Source organism: Ictidomys tridecemlineatus, chromosome 16 (assembly GCF_052094955.1).
Source record: "Ictidomys tridecemlineatus isolate mIctTri1 chromosome 16, mIctTri1.hap1, whole genome shotgun sequence".
In the NCBI taxonomy this organism is placed as follows: domain Eukaryota; kingdom Metazoa; phylum Chordata; class Mammalia; order Rodentia; family Sciuridae; genus Ictidomys; species Ictidomys tridecemlineatus.
Window position 1 is genome coordinate 3,595,749 of NC_135492.1, and position 17,039 is coordinate 3,612,787.

General features: G+C 35.5%; 1 pseudogene; it reads left to right on the top strand.

Annotated features, from left to right (window-relative positions):
• The first annotated feature begins 15,301 nt into the window (after positions 1-15,301).
• LOC144371449 (olfactory receptor 2AE1-like) lies at positions 15,302-16,860 on the top strand (annotated as a pseudogene).
• The last annotated feature ends 179 nt before the right edge of the window (positions 16,861-17,039 follow it).

Consider the following 17,039-nt stretch of genomic DNA (forward strand, 5'->3'; position numbering starts at 1 on the left):
CTCATCAGATTTAATTCTTTAATCTAGGCCTTAACAGGCCTTTTTTATCAACCTTAACATATTTACTAGACATTTAAAAATCAAGTCTATTGATAAGAATAATTCATTTCAAGAGTCATTTAATATTTTAATGGTACTGGAGTCGACTAATATTTTTCTTATTAAAAAAAATAGCACCATTCCTCCTTAGAGACTCAATATATTACGGGTTTTTTCTCTATTTTTTTTCCTTAACTACATTTGAATTCAGAGTGGATGCTTTAATGCCTGTAGGTTAGCCGCTGAGTCAATGCTTCAAACAGACGTTAATGAAAGGAAAGAACCTGCAAGCAAATTGGAAAAAGAACCTTGTAAGAAATCACACCCTATTGTATACGTGTCCTCCAAATCCACTCCGGAGACCCAGTGTCCTCAGCAGTAAGGACTTCTCTCTTATCAGAGGGAAGTACTACTTGCCCTGAGGTTACTGAGGAGTTTAGTTAAGAGCCAGAGTGGTACCAGAGTTCCAAATACTCATGTCTCCTCATTGTATCAAGAGCCGGCATTTCCATGCTTCTCAACTAGGCTTTCAATTTTGATTGTGATCCTAAGGAGAGTTTCTTAAGTGATGACCCTTCATGGATCTTCTGTGATTCACACTGAATAAACTGTTAACGGAAGGAAGACTATACTTAACTTAAATCTACATGCAGTATAGTGTCTGGATTTTTTTCAAGTGAAGTGAATATTTTAACCTACCTTCAGAGCCATATATTCAGAGAATGAACTAATATACTATTATATTTTTGTATGTAATCTTTTTATGAACTTAGTTTTTCGTTGTATTGTAAAAATAGGAAATTTGATTTGAAAATATATATTGTTATAGATTTTGTCAGTGTTTAAAGCACCTATATGTATCTTTATTTATGTTCACTTTATGACTGAAGCATATGAGACAAATAATTTTAAAATATGAAATAAAATTGCAACAATTTCTCCTCTTTGTGTTTTCTTATTCTGTGTGGATAACAGGATATTATCAAAAAAGAATAAAGGTGTGGTCAAAAAAAGAAACTTCAGGGATTCTCAATTCCTTGATACCTATGATCTTACATATAAATATATGTATGTTATATATAACTTTATATTTTGTGAATATATACCTATATGTTAAGATTTAATGCTAAGCTTTCTAAATGAATATAGATTGGTTCATAGCAATTTCATGTATATTTTCTATAGGTGGGTGAATTAGGGTTCTTCCATGTACATATACCTACATATTTTCACATTCATTCATATTCACAAGCATTTTTGAATCCAATGTACTGAATAAGAAATGTTTCATTTAGTAAATTAAGTCTGAATAGAAATCTAGGAGCAACACACAAAGAGTTTGGGAAATGTTTTTTACAAAGAGACTTGCACAAATATTTAAAGAAATTAAGCAGCCAATTGAAGGTTGAAGAACTGGGTCAACAAGGTAATCTCATACATTGAGGCTCTGCCTTAATCCCTAGAAACTGAGGCAATTCTGTTGATCTTGAATCTTCTAGGAATATATTGAAAAATCACTGCTGTAGATGATGGGAAACAAATAATGGATATAAACAAAATAGTGTCCTCACTCAATTTATTTTAGTAAAAGATTTGTGAAGTCATAATGGAAAATGGATTTAGAAAAAGCTAAGAATGGAGGCCAGAAATGGCAAGGTTTGTCATTGGATAGTACAGTTAAATACACAATGAGACTGAGGCAGTAGGTCAGTAATATAAAATGAGAGTTGGATTTGAGATACAGTTTAAAAGGAACAGAATGGTCAATAAGTGTTGAAAATGAGATGTGGGACTCAGATATTAGTGGATAAATGGTGGTGGTAATAGAATGTAGGAGTTGAGGGATTCAGTTCTAGTGGACACTTTTACTCAAGTACATGCAGGGAGCTGGGCAAAATGGCGCACACCTATAATCTTAGCTGCTCAGGAAGCTAAGACAGAAGGATTATAAGACACCGTCTCAAAAATTAAAGGAGCTTGGGATGTACCTCAGTGGTAGAGCACCCATAGTGTGTATGATTTGCAAAAGTAAGTTTTTTTATTGAAACTTAATTTTGAAAGGAAAATGTGAACTAACATATAGCCTTGTTCTAACAGGCACATTTCTCCCTCATCATTACTCCAAAAAGTAGCCTTGGTTTATTCACTATTAGACAGAACGTGGAGTACAGATGGCAAAACTATTTTTTCTCCTTGAGAAAGGTGTTAGTAGAAGGGAATAATGTTTGATTTGCTAGATATTTTATGTTCTGCTTCTCTTAGCATAATAATAAGATTGTAGCATTCTAGGATATCTGAACCCAAATCTCAACTTCTCAGCATAAAGTTAGACTTGGGCAACTTTGTCTCTGGGAACAGTTGCTTTGGGTATTGCTTTTTTTTTTAATAGTTGTAAGTTTTTTTTAATAGTTGCATTACATTTATTTTATTTGTTTATGTGGTGCTGAGGATCAAACCCAGCACCTCCTCACGTGCTAGGCAAGCATTCTACCACTGAACTATAACCAGAGCTCCTGTGTATTGCTTTTTTAATATTTTATTTTTTATAATTATTTATAATATGTAGATCCATAATCTACAAAATAAAATATATTTATAAGAAAGGTTGCTTTTATCCTTGTGTATGACTTACTTTTTCTCCCCTAACTTTTATGTAGACAAAATAGGTAGATAAACTTTTCACCTCTTTTCTTAGATTAAAAATAGAATACTGAGAGATGTCAGAGAAAAATGGTGTACAGGGAGCTTCAATGGACCACCCGTTCCTCTACAAAATTAGCCAATTAACTAAGGAATTGTAGAAAGCATAATGTGACTGCAGGAACTCTGGAGATTGATCAAGAATGTATAGCAGTGAGGGAACAGTCAAGAAAAAAATCAGCCTGAGTGTCGGCATTGAAGGAGATCTCTGATGATCACTAGCAATTACACAGCACATGCTTAAACCACCAGTGGGGTCAAAGAATCACAAAGAAAATACTTTTAAAGATGAATTTTAAATACTTAAGATGAATGAAAGTGAAAATGTAATAGAACTTAGAAGGAGATGTAGCAAAGTCAGAAGGACTCAGCAGGAAATTTATGTCTGTAAATTCCTGTGTTTAAAAAGGATCTCAGGCCAATAAATCAACTTTAAGGAATTAGAAAAAAGAAGATTGAATCCAAAGCTAGGAGGAAAGAAAAAATCAGAGACAATACAAAAATAATAAGATATATGTATGGAAACAAAACGTTCATTCTTTGAAAAAAAATCAATAAAATTGGCAGACTCAATTAGACAAACCAATGGAAAAGAAGAAAAGACTCTAATTGATGAAATTAGAAATGAAATTGAGGCAATACTAACCATTTTATAGACATAAAAATCATAAAAAAATACTGTAAACAGTTATTAATTAGATATATCAATGAAGTTGTCAAATTCCTAGAAAAAAAAACTACCAAAATCTAAGAAGAAAAAAAATTATAATGTGGCATAACAAAAAAGAGATTGTAACAGTCAATAGTTTAAATAATAATTTTAAAAATAAATAATATTTTTTTAAAAACTTTCAGAATAAGATTCTGGGACCTACTGGCTTCACGAGCAAACTCTATTAAATGTTTTCCAAACCTTGCCAAAAAAGTAGAAGATCATTTCCTGACTCATTCTTTTAGGAGAGTATTAGCCTTATACCAAAACCAAAGAAAAACTTTAGAAGAAAACTATAGACCAATATCAATGATGACTGTGGCTGCAGAACTCTGTAAGGTAAAGGAATAGATACCATGGCTGTCAGGGCTTGCATCTGAATTGCCCCCCAAAGGCTCATGGGTTGAAGACTGTCCCCAGTGCAGATGTGGGTCTTTGGGGAAGTAATTGGATCGGGAGAATCCTGACCTTTTATATGGGTTAATCCATAAAACCATAGCTGAATGGGTTATTGGACAGTGGTGGGACCTATTTGGAGGAAGTGGGTCCTTGGCAGTGTGCCCTTGAGGGCTGTATCTTGTCCAGGGCCTCTTCCTCCCTCTGTGTTTCCCAGCTGCCATGAGGTGAGCAGCTTTGCTGTGTCATACCTTTCTGCCATGAAACTCTACCTCACCACAGGCCCAGAACAATGTAGCTAGCTTGCCATGGACTAAAACATCTGAAACTGAGCCAAAGTGACACTCTTCCCCCAAGTTCTATTTTGTCAGAGCAATGAAAATCTGACTAACACAATGACTAAGTAGGATTTGTTCCAGGAATTCAGATTGGATTAAAGTGAAAATCAATGTAATATAAATTGAAAGCTACCCCATGTTTAGGAATTGAAAAGCTCAATATTGTTAAGATGGCAGTACTCACTGTCTTAGTCAGTTTGGGCTACTGAATCCTAGGTGGTTCAAGCAACATTTTTCACACTTCTGAATGCTTGGAAGTTCAAGACAAAGATACTAATAGATGCAATGTCATGAGGCCCCACTTTCTGGTGTGCAGAGCAATCATTGTATATTCTCATATGGTGAAGAACAGAGAAAGTAAGTGCATGTCTCTTTATAAGGTCACTAGTCCCATTCATGAGGACTCTACCCTCATGACCTTATTACCTCTTGAAGCACCCCCCGCCCCGTACCATGGCAGTAGGGGTTAGCATTTCAACATAGGACTGGGGAGAGGGCACATTTGGTCCATAAGATGACCCAAGTGATCTGCAGAATCAATGCAATTCCTATCAAAATCCCAATGGCCATTTTTTTGCAGAAAAGCTAATTCTAAAATTTAAGTGGAATTGAATGGCATCCCAATAGCTAAATTCAACTTTAAAAAGAAGAAAGTTGGAGGTCTTTCACAAATTTCCATTTCAAAACTCACTGTAGAATTGCAGGAAACAAGATACATGCTGCAATGTAGATGAACCTTGAGAACTGGCACAAAAGACATTTGTTTTATAATTCCATTTGTGTGACATATCTAGATAGGCTCATCCATAGACAGAAGAGCTTCCTGGTTGGCAGAGACAGAGAGGAGAAGGGAAAAGGGAAAAACTGCTTGATGGACACAATTTCAATTTGAAATGAAGAAAATGTTTTAACTAGATGGTGGTGATGGTTTTGCAACATTGAATGTACTTAATTCCACTGAACTGGACACCTTAAAACAGTTAAAATGATGACTTTTATGCTATGTCACAGAAAAATTTCTAAAATCTTGTAGAAAGCAGCTTTCAGAATGTATAATGTGCAAAAAGAAATGCCTCAAATTATCAGTTTAAACTTTGAGGAAAGTAAAAGAAAATCTAGCAATTAAACCTTTATATTTTCTTATGAGAAAGAAAGTACATTAATAAGAAGAAATCAATGAAATAGTGTATAAGTATGTAGTAGAGAATCCACAAAGCCAAAAATTGATTATCTAAAAAGATTATAAAACTGATAAAATCCAAACCAGATTTATGAAGTCAAAAAGAAAATACAAATTAATAATATCAGGAATAAAGAAAATACATTACAGAACTTACTGATTTTTAAAAGATAACAGGTGGATGATCAGGTTACACCAACAAATCTGACAATCAAGATAAACTGATTAAATTTTTTGAAAAACACTTATTTTAAAAAAACATTAAGAAATAAAATTTGAATTACCTAATATTAAATTGTCATTTTAACTAAATGCTTTTCCATAAAGAAAACTCTAGGCTCAAAACTTGAATGCATTCTTCTAATCATTTAAAAAACAACACCAACCTTAAAATTATTATTATTTTTTTTATGTTTGTTATTGGTAGTTGCGAGGGGTGCTGAACCACTGAACTACAGCCTTTTTATTTTTTATTTTGAGACAGGGTCTCACTAAGTTGCTAAAGCTAGCCTTGAGTTTGCAATCCTCTGGTTTCAAACTACTAAGTCACTGGGATTACAAGTGTGCACCACCATACCTGGCTTAGAATAGTTTTTGCTTTATATATAACTAATGCAAAAAGGCAAGAAAAAGAAAATTAAAATATACAGCTTTGAAAGGAAGAAGTAAAACGTTTTATAGGTGACATCATTGGGTAGAAAATCACAAATAATCAACAGAAAAATACATGCTGACAGGGCACCATGGGACACACCTATAATCCAAGTAAACCAGGAGGCTGAGGCAGGAGGTTTAAGCCCATCCTTACCAATTTATTGAGAACCTGTCTCAAAGTATTAAATAAATAAATAAATAAATAAATAAATAAATAAATAAATAAATAAATAAAAGGCTGAGGATATAGTTCAGTGGTAGAATGCTGATGGGTTCAACTCCCAGTACCCCCAAACAAAATCTGCTGAATCTAATAAGCAATTATACCAAGTTTATAGAATACTTTGGGTTTTGTAATGGCCCTTTAGATACAACACCAAAGGCACAAGCCATGAAAGAAACAAAAATTTTAATTAAAAATGGGTAAAAGATCTAAATAGACACAAAACTACAGATGATAAATAATAAATAAACATATGAGAAGATGCTCAACATTTCTATCATTAGAGAATTGCAAATTAAAACAACAATGAGATCCCATTAAATTTCTATTAGAATGGTTAAAACCCAATACACTGAAAACAGCAAATGCTGGTGATAATTGGGAGCAACAGGAACTCTTATTCATTGCTGACAGAAGTACACAGTGACAAGCTACGTTGGAAAGCTGTTTTCTTACAAAAGTAAATACAGCATTACTACACAATCCAGCAATTGCTCTCCTTTCTTGGCATTTACCCAACTGAATTAAGACAACAACAACAAATGTTCACAAAAATGTTTATAGTACACATACACCTACATTCAGTGCATCTACTCAGAAGTGTTCACAGTAAATTTATAATCGTCCAAACTTGGAAGCAACAAAGATGTCCTTCAGAAGGTGAATGGATAGACAAATGGATATGCCCATACCATCCAGTCTTATTCAGTGGTAAAAAGAAATGTTATCAAGCTACAAAAAGACATGGAGGAACCATTGACCTAAGGTTTCCTAAGGGAAGGAAGCCAGTCTGAAACTGCTACAGACTGTGATTCCAAATGCAAGACATTGTGGAGAAGGCAAAACTACAAAGACAGAAATCAGGGGTTGCCAGGAGTGAGGGGAGAGGGTAGGAAGTGGGATGGTGAGGTGGAGCACAGGGAGTTTTTAAGACAGTGGATCTACTCTGTATGATACTGTGTGGGTGGACTCATGTCTGTCATTTGTTAAAACTCAGGGAACTTCACAACATGAAGCTGAGTCCCTAAGGTCAACTGTGGACTCCATGATAATGTATCAGTATGGATTCATTAATTCTAACATGTTCTAACATGCTCCATGTAGCAATTACACAGCACACGCGAATTACAAAGAAAATACTTTTAAAGATGAATGTTAAATACTTAAGATGAATGAAAGTGAAAATGTAATAGAACTTAGGAGGAGGTGTAGCAAAGTCAGAAGGACTCAGCAGGAAATTTATGGCTATAAATTAAAAAGGATCTCAGGCCAATAACTCAACTGTAAGGAATTAGAAAAAAGAAGATTGAACTCAAAGCTAGAAGGAGGAAAGAAAAAATCAGAGAGACAATACAAAAATAATAATACTAACCATTTTATAGACATATAAAGGTCATAAGAGAATACTGTAAGCAATCATTAATTAATTAGATATATCAATGAAGTTGGTGGAGGGCACCATTTTATACGAAAAACTGCTTGTGGGCAAGAACATGTACAGGGGAACTCTATTTTCGGCTCAATTTTCTATAAATTCAAAATTGCTACAAAAAAGCAAACTAGTTTAAAAAAAAAGAAACAGTTTCCACCCAATAAAACAAGAGGGGCTTTCTTTTAGATTAGAAATACCCCTCAAAAGCAGATAAATCTTATTTACTCATGAGAACTGTGTAAAATGTTTCCACTTACCTAACAAGTAGAGCTATTTTAAAAATTATTTTTTTATTTATATATGACAGTGAATGCATTACAATTCTTACTACCACATATAGAGCACAATCTTTCATATATCGGCTGTATACAAAGTAGATTCACGCCAATTTGTGTCTTCATACATGTACTTTGGTTAATAATGATCATCACACTCCACCATCATTTCTAACCCCATGCCCCCTCCCTTCTCCTCCCACCCCTCTGCCCTATCTTGAGTTTGTCTATTCCTCTCATGCTCCCTTTCCTTACCCCACTATTAGTCAGCCTCCTTATATCAGAGAAAATATTCAGCATTTGTTTTTTTGGGATTGGCTAACTTCACTTAGTACTATCTTCTTATTTTATTCCTGACACACACACACACACACACACACACACACACACACACACACACACACACACACATGCTTAAACTGTGGAACCAACCTAGATGATGTAGCGTATATGCACAATAGAATATTACTCAGCAATAAAAGAGAATAAAATAAGAAGATTATATATATATATATATATAACCAAGGATTTATATATAAAGCCTTGGTATTTTCTTACTTTAAAAGGAAAAGGGGCTGGAGTTGTGGCTCAGTGGTAGAGCACTTGGCTAGCATGTGTGAGGCACTGGATTCAATTCTCAGTGCTACATGTAAATAAATGAATAAAATAAAGGTCCATCAACATCTAAAAAATATATTTTTTTAAAAAAAGTGAAAGGAAAAGAAAAGTGGTAGAACACTTACCCAGTATGTGAAAGGCCCTGGGTTTGATCTCCAGCACTGTAAAAAATAAAAATAGTTATCCTTTAGTTATAAAGGTTATAAGAAAATCATTTTAAATATGTTAAAACTCATGGAATTTTGTAGCCATAAACCCTCCTTGAAGGATTTCCTAGAATGTAATCATCCCAACAGAAGGTGCCTGGAATAACTTTTGCAATAGGATTGAAAAATTGAAAAATAACTACACATGTTATGGATAACAAGGTCAGAATGTGCAAAGGAGGAAGGCTAAAACAAACTCTGTGGTGTTGAATTGGAATTGAGTTTTATGAACTCCTGGATATGTCTACTGAGAGGTCCTGGCAGCAGTATCACCTGAGTACTGGTGAGTACCCTTGGCACCCAGATCTTGATTTCTTAATATCATTCTCCACCAAAAAGGAACTAGAATTTTTTGAAAATTAATGGACTCCAGGAGTATGGCTGGGAATGAATGAGATGAGCCTTATGGCATCTTATGCCAAAAAGTAAGAAAGTGCTCAGAGAATGGTGGGGCACATCGAAATGAACTTATCACCTTGAAGTGGCTCCCATTGGCCAAATCTGAGGACATTTTGAGCATATAAGTTGACAATAGTAATAGGTCATAACATTGAGTAAAATAAGAAACCACAAGCCCATGTAATTATAAAAAAAATTAAATACTAATGAATAAATGAAGAAAACCTTTTGCTCACAGTAGAATTGCATTGCATGAGCTCAGAAGAGAGAATAGATTTCAAAAATCTCCGGTACATATACTAGGTCATTTAGACAAGAATCACCAATAAATGCTATAATTAGTGGGATAAAAGTATAATAAGTTTTAGGATATTTACTTAGCCTCAAAATATTTACTGAGTAGCATCTTTCCTGGCTTGTATACTTCAAAATGCAGAGCATGAGTGATAAGTAAAGGTGGGAAACCTGATTCTGATTAGAGACCTATATCTGATTAATGCAATTTGTGATAGGAATAGTGGAACAACTGGCAAATTTGTACTTTGATTAGCTGATAGTATTGTGGGAATGTTCATTCCCTGATTTTGATTCTTATACTGCCTTGTTTTTAAGAAATGTACAATGAAATATGTAGGAGTGAATATTACTTATTCTCATGTCTGCACTTTATTCACAAGTGGTCCAGGAAATAGAAAGTAGTTTTATATATTGAAAGAGACATGAAAGCAACTATATTGAAATGTTAACATTTGGGAAAGGTACTTAAAGAATCTACAGGCTCCATTGTTCTTGTAACTTTCCTGTAAGTCTAAAACTATGTTAAAATTAGAAGCTTTTCAGTGTTACTATTTGCATATGCTTTGTAGAAAGTCTAAAATACTTTGTAGATAATCTATTAAAATTAATGATAAAATTTATTAAAGTTGCCTATCAAATGCAGGTTTAATTTTTAAAAATCAGCTATAGCAGCTCTAAACACATGGAGAAATTTTTATTCAGTTTTATTAATTCTTTTTAGTTATGCATTACATTAGGATCCATTTTGATGTAACTATAAAAGTCTGAAATATAATTTGCTTGAAGTCAGTCCCTAGTATTTCCCCTTTTCCCTTCCATCCTCCCTTCTCCCATTCCCTTCCTTCTTCTCTACTGATCTTTCTGCTGTTTACTTGTATTTTTTCTTTTCAATTAGTGCCTTATGAATATATGTAATGGTGAGAGTCACTGAGGTATATTCATATATATACCTAGGAAAGTTGTTCATTCCACTGTTCTTCACTTATCCCATCCCTCCTGCTTCTTCCTCAATCCCCTTCCTGATCTTTATCCTATTTTGATGAAATCCTTCCCCTTTTCTTTTCTATTTTTTCCCTTATTTTTGACTAGCTTTTGCATGTCAGAGAAAATATTCAGCCTTTGACTTTCTGGGTCTGGCTTATTTCACTTAGTACATTAGTCTCAAGTTCCATCTATTTATTGGCAAAGGCCACAATTCCATTCTTCTTTATGGCTGAGTAATACTCTCATATGTATATAAACCACATTTTCTTTATCCATTCATCTGTTGATGGGCATCTAGGTTGGTTCCATATCTTGGCTACTGTGAATTGTGCTGCTATAAACACAGATGTGGCTGCATCTCTATAGCATGCAGATTTTAGATCTTTTGGATATACTGAGGAGTGAGATAGCTGGGTTATATATTGGTTCCATTCCTAGTATTTTGAGGGATCTCCATACTGCTTTCCAGAGTGGTTGTACTAATTTGTAGTCTCACCAACAATATTGGTGTATACCTTTCCTCCTACATCCTCACCAACAGTTCTTATTTGTATTTTTTTTAATTGCAATTCTGACTGGAGTGAGATGAAATTTCAATGTAGTTTTAATTTGCATTTCTCTGATTGATAGAGATGTTAAACATTTTTCATATATTTGTGGGCCATTTGTATTTTTATATTTCTTCTTTTGAGAAGAGTCTGTTTTTTAGTTCTTTTGCCAATTTATTGATTGGGCTATTTTTTTTTGTGTGTGTATATGTATGTGTGTCAAGATTTTAAATTTCTTTTTTCTTACTGGATATTAATCCTCTGTCCAGGGAATGGCTGGAAAGATCTTCTCTTATTTTGTAGACTCTCTCTTCACATTCTTCACTGTTTCTTTTGCTGTGGAGAAGCTTGTTAATTTGATGCCATCCCACTTTTTAATTTGTGATTTTATTTATTACACTTTAGGAGACTTGTTAAAGAAATCAATACCTGTGCCAATATGTTGGAGTGTTGGGCCTACATTTTTTCCTAGCAATTGCACATATTCTGGTCTAATTCCTAAGTTTGTGATCAGCTTGATTTGTCTTTTGTGTGGTGTGAGAAATAGGGGTCAATTTTCATTTCTCTGCACACGGAATATCCAGTTATACCAGCGTCATTGGTTTTAAAAGGCTATATTTTAACCAATATATTTTTGGCACCTTTATGTAGTATGAGATAACTGTATAACCAGGCATGGTGGTGCATGCCTATAATTCCAGCATCTTGGGAGGTTGAGGCAGGAGGATCACAAGTTCAAAGCCAGTCTCAGCAATTTAGTGAAGCTGTAAACAACCTATCAAGACCCTGTCTCAAAATAAAAAATAAAAAGGCTGGGAATTTGGTTAGTAGTTAAAGACCCTTGGGTTCAATCCCTGATACAAAAATGAAAAATAAAAAATGACCATTTGTATGTGGTTTGTGTCTGTGTCTTCTAGTCCATTGGTCTTTGGGTCTATTTTAGTGTCAATGCCATGCTGTTTTTTTCCTATAACTCTGTAATATAATTTGAGATCTGCTATTAAGATGCCTCCAGCATTGCTCTTCTTTTTTCAGGATTGCTTTGGTTATTCTAGGTCTCTTATTTTTTCAAATGAATTTTAGGACTGTTTTTTTTCTATTTCCATGAAGAAAGTCATTGGGATTTTAACAGGAAGTGTATTGAATCTGTATAGCACTTTTGGTAGTGTAGCAATTTTGACAATATTAATTCTGCTTATCCAATAATACAGGTGGTCTTTCTATCTTCTATGGTCTTCTTCAATGCCTTCAGTATTCTATAGTTTTCATTGTAGAGGTCCTTCACCTCCTTCATTAGATTAATTCACAAGCAATTTATTGTATTTTTGAGCTTATTGTGAATGAGATAATTTCTCTAATTTTTTTTTAAGCAGATTCATTATCACTAATGGAGTATATGGGAAAGTTAATCTTGTATCTTGCTTCTTTACTGTATCTTTTTTTAACTCTAGAAGTCTTCTGATGGAGTTTTTTGGGTCTTCTAAATATAAGATCATGTTATCAGCAAACTGATAATTTGGCCTCTTCTTTTACTATATGTATCCCTTTATTTTCCTTCTCTTGCCTAATTGTTCTGTCTGTGTTTAAAGGAATATGTTGAATAGGGTGATAAGAGTGGGCATTGTTGTCTGGCTCCTAATTTTAGAGGAAAATGCTTTCAGTTTTTCTGTGTTCAGTAAGATGTTGGCCTTGGGTTTGCCGCAAATAACCAAGAAGACAAATGTTTGATCATATAATTGTAAATATACCATACTCCTAGAGATAAAGCCAACAGAAAAAGTATAAGACTTCTCTATTAAGAACTTCAAACATCCCAGGGTAAAGAAGATCTACTTGGTGGTATATATTAAACTAAAAATATCACTTATTTCCAAATTGTTCTAAAGATTCAATACAATTCCAATAAATTCCCAGTAAATCCCCCCCTCACACTAGAACACAACAAGTTGATTCTAAAATTTATATGGAAATTCAACAAGCCAAGAATAGGCAAGAAAATCTTGAAGAATAAAGGAGGAGGGCTTATACAAACATACAAAGAATATTAGTGTATAAAGAAAGAAATTGAAGAAGACCTTAGAAGATGGAAAGATCTGCCATGCTTTTGGATAGGCAGCATTAATATTGTCAAGATAGCCATACTACCAAAACTGTCATACAGATTTAATGCAATTCCCAATGACATTCTAGAAAAATCAATCATAAAATTCATTTGGAGAAATGAGACCCAGAATCAATCAATCTTATAGGGAGAGAACACACTCTCATTTCTATCCACTGAATTCTTGGGGGTCTGATCCTATGAATTCTCGCTGTGGGAGAAGCAATACCATAAATTAGATGCAGACATCAAGCATGTATCACATCCTGGAGGACATTGCTCCAGCAATGAGAGGTGTTGTCATCTAGGTGTTACTTGAGGCAGAGTCTTCCAAGGGTATTTTACCATTCTATCAGGTTCTGTGTTTCAGGAAGATGGAGGACCTATGTTAATTATAACAAATCCCATGAACACAGGCCACATTACACACTTGTTTGCTGTGAATGGAGCTCCTTGTTCAGAAGCAATGCTGCATGGAATACCCTTATGGTGAATAAAGCATTCTGTGAGTCCAGAGATGGTAGTTCTGGCAGCAGCACTTCAGGAGAGGAAGCAAAATCCATACCAAGAGTGAGTGTCCAGTCCAGAAAAAAAAGGAGTGTCCCTTTCATGCTGAATGTGGTCCAATGTCATCAATGTGCTATGCAGTGGCTGGCTGATCACCCAGGGAATGGTGTGATGTTGGGAACTCACGATTGTCTTTGCTGTTAACCATGGGTATTCAGCAGTGGCTTCAGACAGATTTGCCTTGGTGAGTGTAAGTTTATCATGATGAATCCAGGGATAAACTTTACCCCAGATGCCATGTCCAGTTTGTTCATGGATATATTGGGCAGATGCCAGGACTGAGTGAGGAAACAGGGGCTGATATCCAAACTACTGGTTAACCCTTTTTGGAATAAGAATCTCTATCCCATGGGTGGTTTTCATAAGAATATTTTTTTCATATATATTATCCAGAAAATTTTGTACTTCCAGGATAATAAAGGGAACACATGTATCAGAGGAATGAATGTCTCCTGTAGGCAACGTAAAGAACTTTGGGTTTTCTTCTGGAGAAAGGGTTAAGGTGTTTGCCTTCATGCTGCATGTATTGTATTTAGTTACACAGGTATCATTTTTGTATTTGAAGGTTAACCTGACTTATGGAGGTGTGCATGTGTACCAAAAAGACAGAAGATGGACTGCAGTGACTTTGTGATGTGTGATGTTTTCCAGGATGAACTACATCTCACCAAATTCATCTAATCCATCGTTTCTGTTTAAGGTGGGTCTCAAGAGGAGCTTCCTGGGAGATTAGAGAGCAGAAGGGAAGCAGCCATCCTGTAGTACTAATACATTTTTGCTGGTCTGCTGGCTCACACCTCACTGGTAAGGAGCAGTGGCTGGGCCTGCAGTTACTTAATCTTCCCCATGATTCTCCCTTAGGCTCTTGGAATTCTGGGCTAGGGGTGTGCATTCAGCTTCATTAGAAATCTGACCTAAATTTCCAATGTGCCTGTATGATCATACCATATGGATCTCATCTTTATGTATAGCCACAAGTAACTAATAAAAAAACCATAAATAAATAGCATATCAGCAGAGCAGAGGGAAGGAATCAGAGGAAGAGAGGAGGAGAGGGAAATGGGAAGTATGGAGACTGAATTGAGGCCTATTTTATGCTTTTTAATTATGTCAAAAGAATTCCTAATATTTTGTAGAACTCAAAAGAGCCAATACAAAAAGAAGAACCTTAGTGCCTAATTCTATAGACAAACAGACTGACTTTTTTTGTTTTCTCTTGTGGGGTCACAGCTCATGCTTTGGGGTTTTGTCTTTCTTTTGTCTGCCCTGCTTTGTACTGTCTTCCTTTTCTACTGCTTGTCCTGTAGACTTTAAATTTCCACATCAGACTTAAACATGACAGCAGTATACCAACTCCTTAACCAGCTTCCACAAAGAAATAAGGCCAAAGTTCTGTAACACAACCATTAACATTTACATGCATAACTAACAACATCTTAGTGGTTAAGCTGTTCTTATTAGAACCAGCCTGGTAAAACAGGAAACATAATCCAACAACCATAAAAACACAGAAACACACTCACACAAATCATACACATGATTACACACACATAGGCCTATATTTAGTAAAAAGAGTCATAAATTCTGGCCCTTAATAGAGTCTTGGAATTTCAAATGACTATGATCGTGATGACAAATTTTAGGTTTGTCTTGCTTTGAAAAAAAATAAATTTCAATAATTTCAGTTTCTGGATACTTACAAATAGAGAAAAAACTCTTCACAAATATTTTCTTGGATCAAGAGAGCTTATCACCCTGTACACAGGATCCCATATTTCTGGCATCACACTTTGTCTCCACTCCCTGTTTCCCCAAGGACTTTGAAGGGACCATGTGGCTGAGGAATCAGACGTCTCTGGCAGACTTCATCCTTGAAGGGCTCTTCCATGACTCCCCAACGCACCTTTTCCTTTTCTGCCTGGACCATGGTGGTCTACTTTGTTGCACTGAGTGGCAACACTCTCACCATCCTCCTCATCTGTGTGGATCGTGGACTTCACACCCCCATGTACTTCCTGCTCAGCCAGCTCTCCTTCATAGACCTGATGCACATCTGCACAACCATCCCCAAGATGGCTACCAACTACCTGTCTGGCAGCAAGTCCATCTTCTTCCTAGGATGTGCCACCCAGCACTTTCTCTATTTGTCTCTGGGTGGTGCTGAGTGTCTTCTGCTAGCTCTCATGTCCTATGACAGGTATTTTGCCATCTGTCATCCTCTGCGTTACACTGTGCTCATGAGCAGAAAGGTGGCACTGATGATGGCCCTCACCTCATGGTTGGGGGCATCTCTGAACTCCCTAATTCACACAGTCATCTTGATGCACTTTCCCTTCTGTGGATCTCAAAAAATGTACCATTTCTCCTGTGAGTATCCAGCTGTTGTGAAGTTGGTATGTGGTGATGTCACCGTCTATGAGACCACAGTGTATATCTGTAGCATCGTGCCTCTCCTCCTCCCCATCATTCTGGTTTCTACATCCTATGGCTTCATCCTGCACAGTGTCACTGAGATGCGTTCAGCTGGGAGTAAAAGAAATGCTTTTGCCACTTGTAGCTCCCACTTCATTGTGGTCTTTCTCTGGTTTGGTGCCTGCATCTTCTCGTACATGAGGCCCAGGTCCCAGCGCACTCCACTGCAAGACAAAGTTGGTTCTGTGTTCTATAGCATCATTACTCCCACACTGAATCCTCTGATTTATACTCTCCTGAATAAGGATGTAGCTAAGGCTCTGAGGAGAGTGTTGAGGAGAGGTATTATAACCCAATGACTACACCTGTATTTGGCCCAAGTATAGAGCGTTATTATGGGTAAAACTCTAAGAATTTTCAAGATTCCAGATCCATGATGTACTTTGACTATCCAAAGAATAAAGTGGTTTATGTATACCTTCACTATTTTAACTGAGTTGCAGAAATTCAAGTAGCATTGTATATGTGTCTAAATCCTTCAGAGTATTATGGAAAAACCTTTACCAATCCCATTTAAAGTAGACATATGAAGTTAAGTGATACTCTAAAAATATTAAGATAAATATATAAAGACCTTTTCTATCATTATTTTTATGGAAAATACATATGTAAATCATGACAACAAAGACTATTTAGGGAGTATAAAATTAGAATGTGTTGATTAATATTAGAAACCTGTGAAATAAAGCGTGTTTTGAAAGAAAAAGTTGATGATAAAATATTTCTACTCAGATATTTTGAGTTACTGAATCAGTGTTTAAGAATTTATAAGGGCAGATATGAAGAGGTGAGGGTGAGAGGTGGGTGGATAGAATTCCTCCAAAACCAGAGAGGCTGAGTTTTCATATCTGTCACACAGATGGTCACCTCCTTTCCATCAAACAACACATAATTCTTT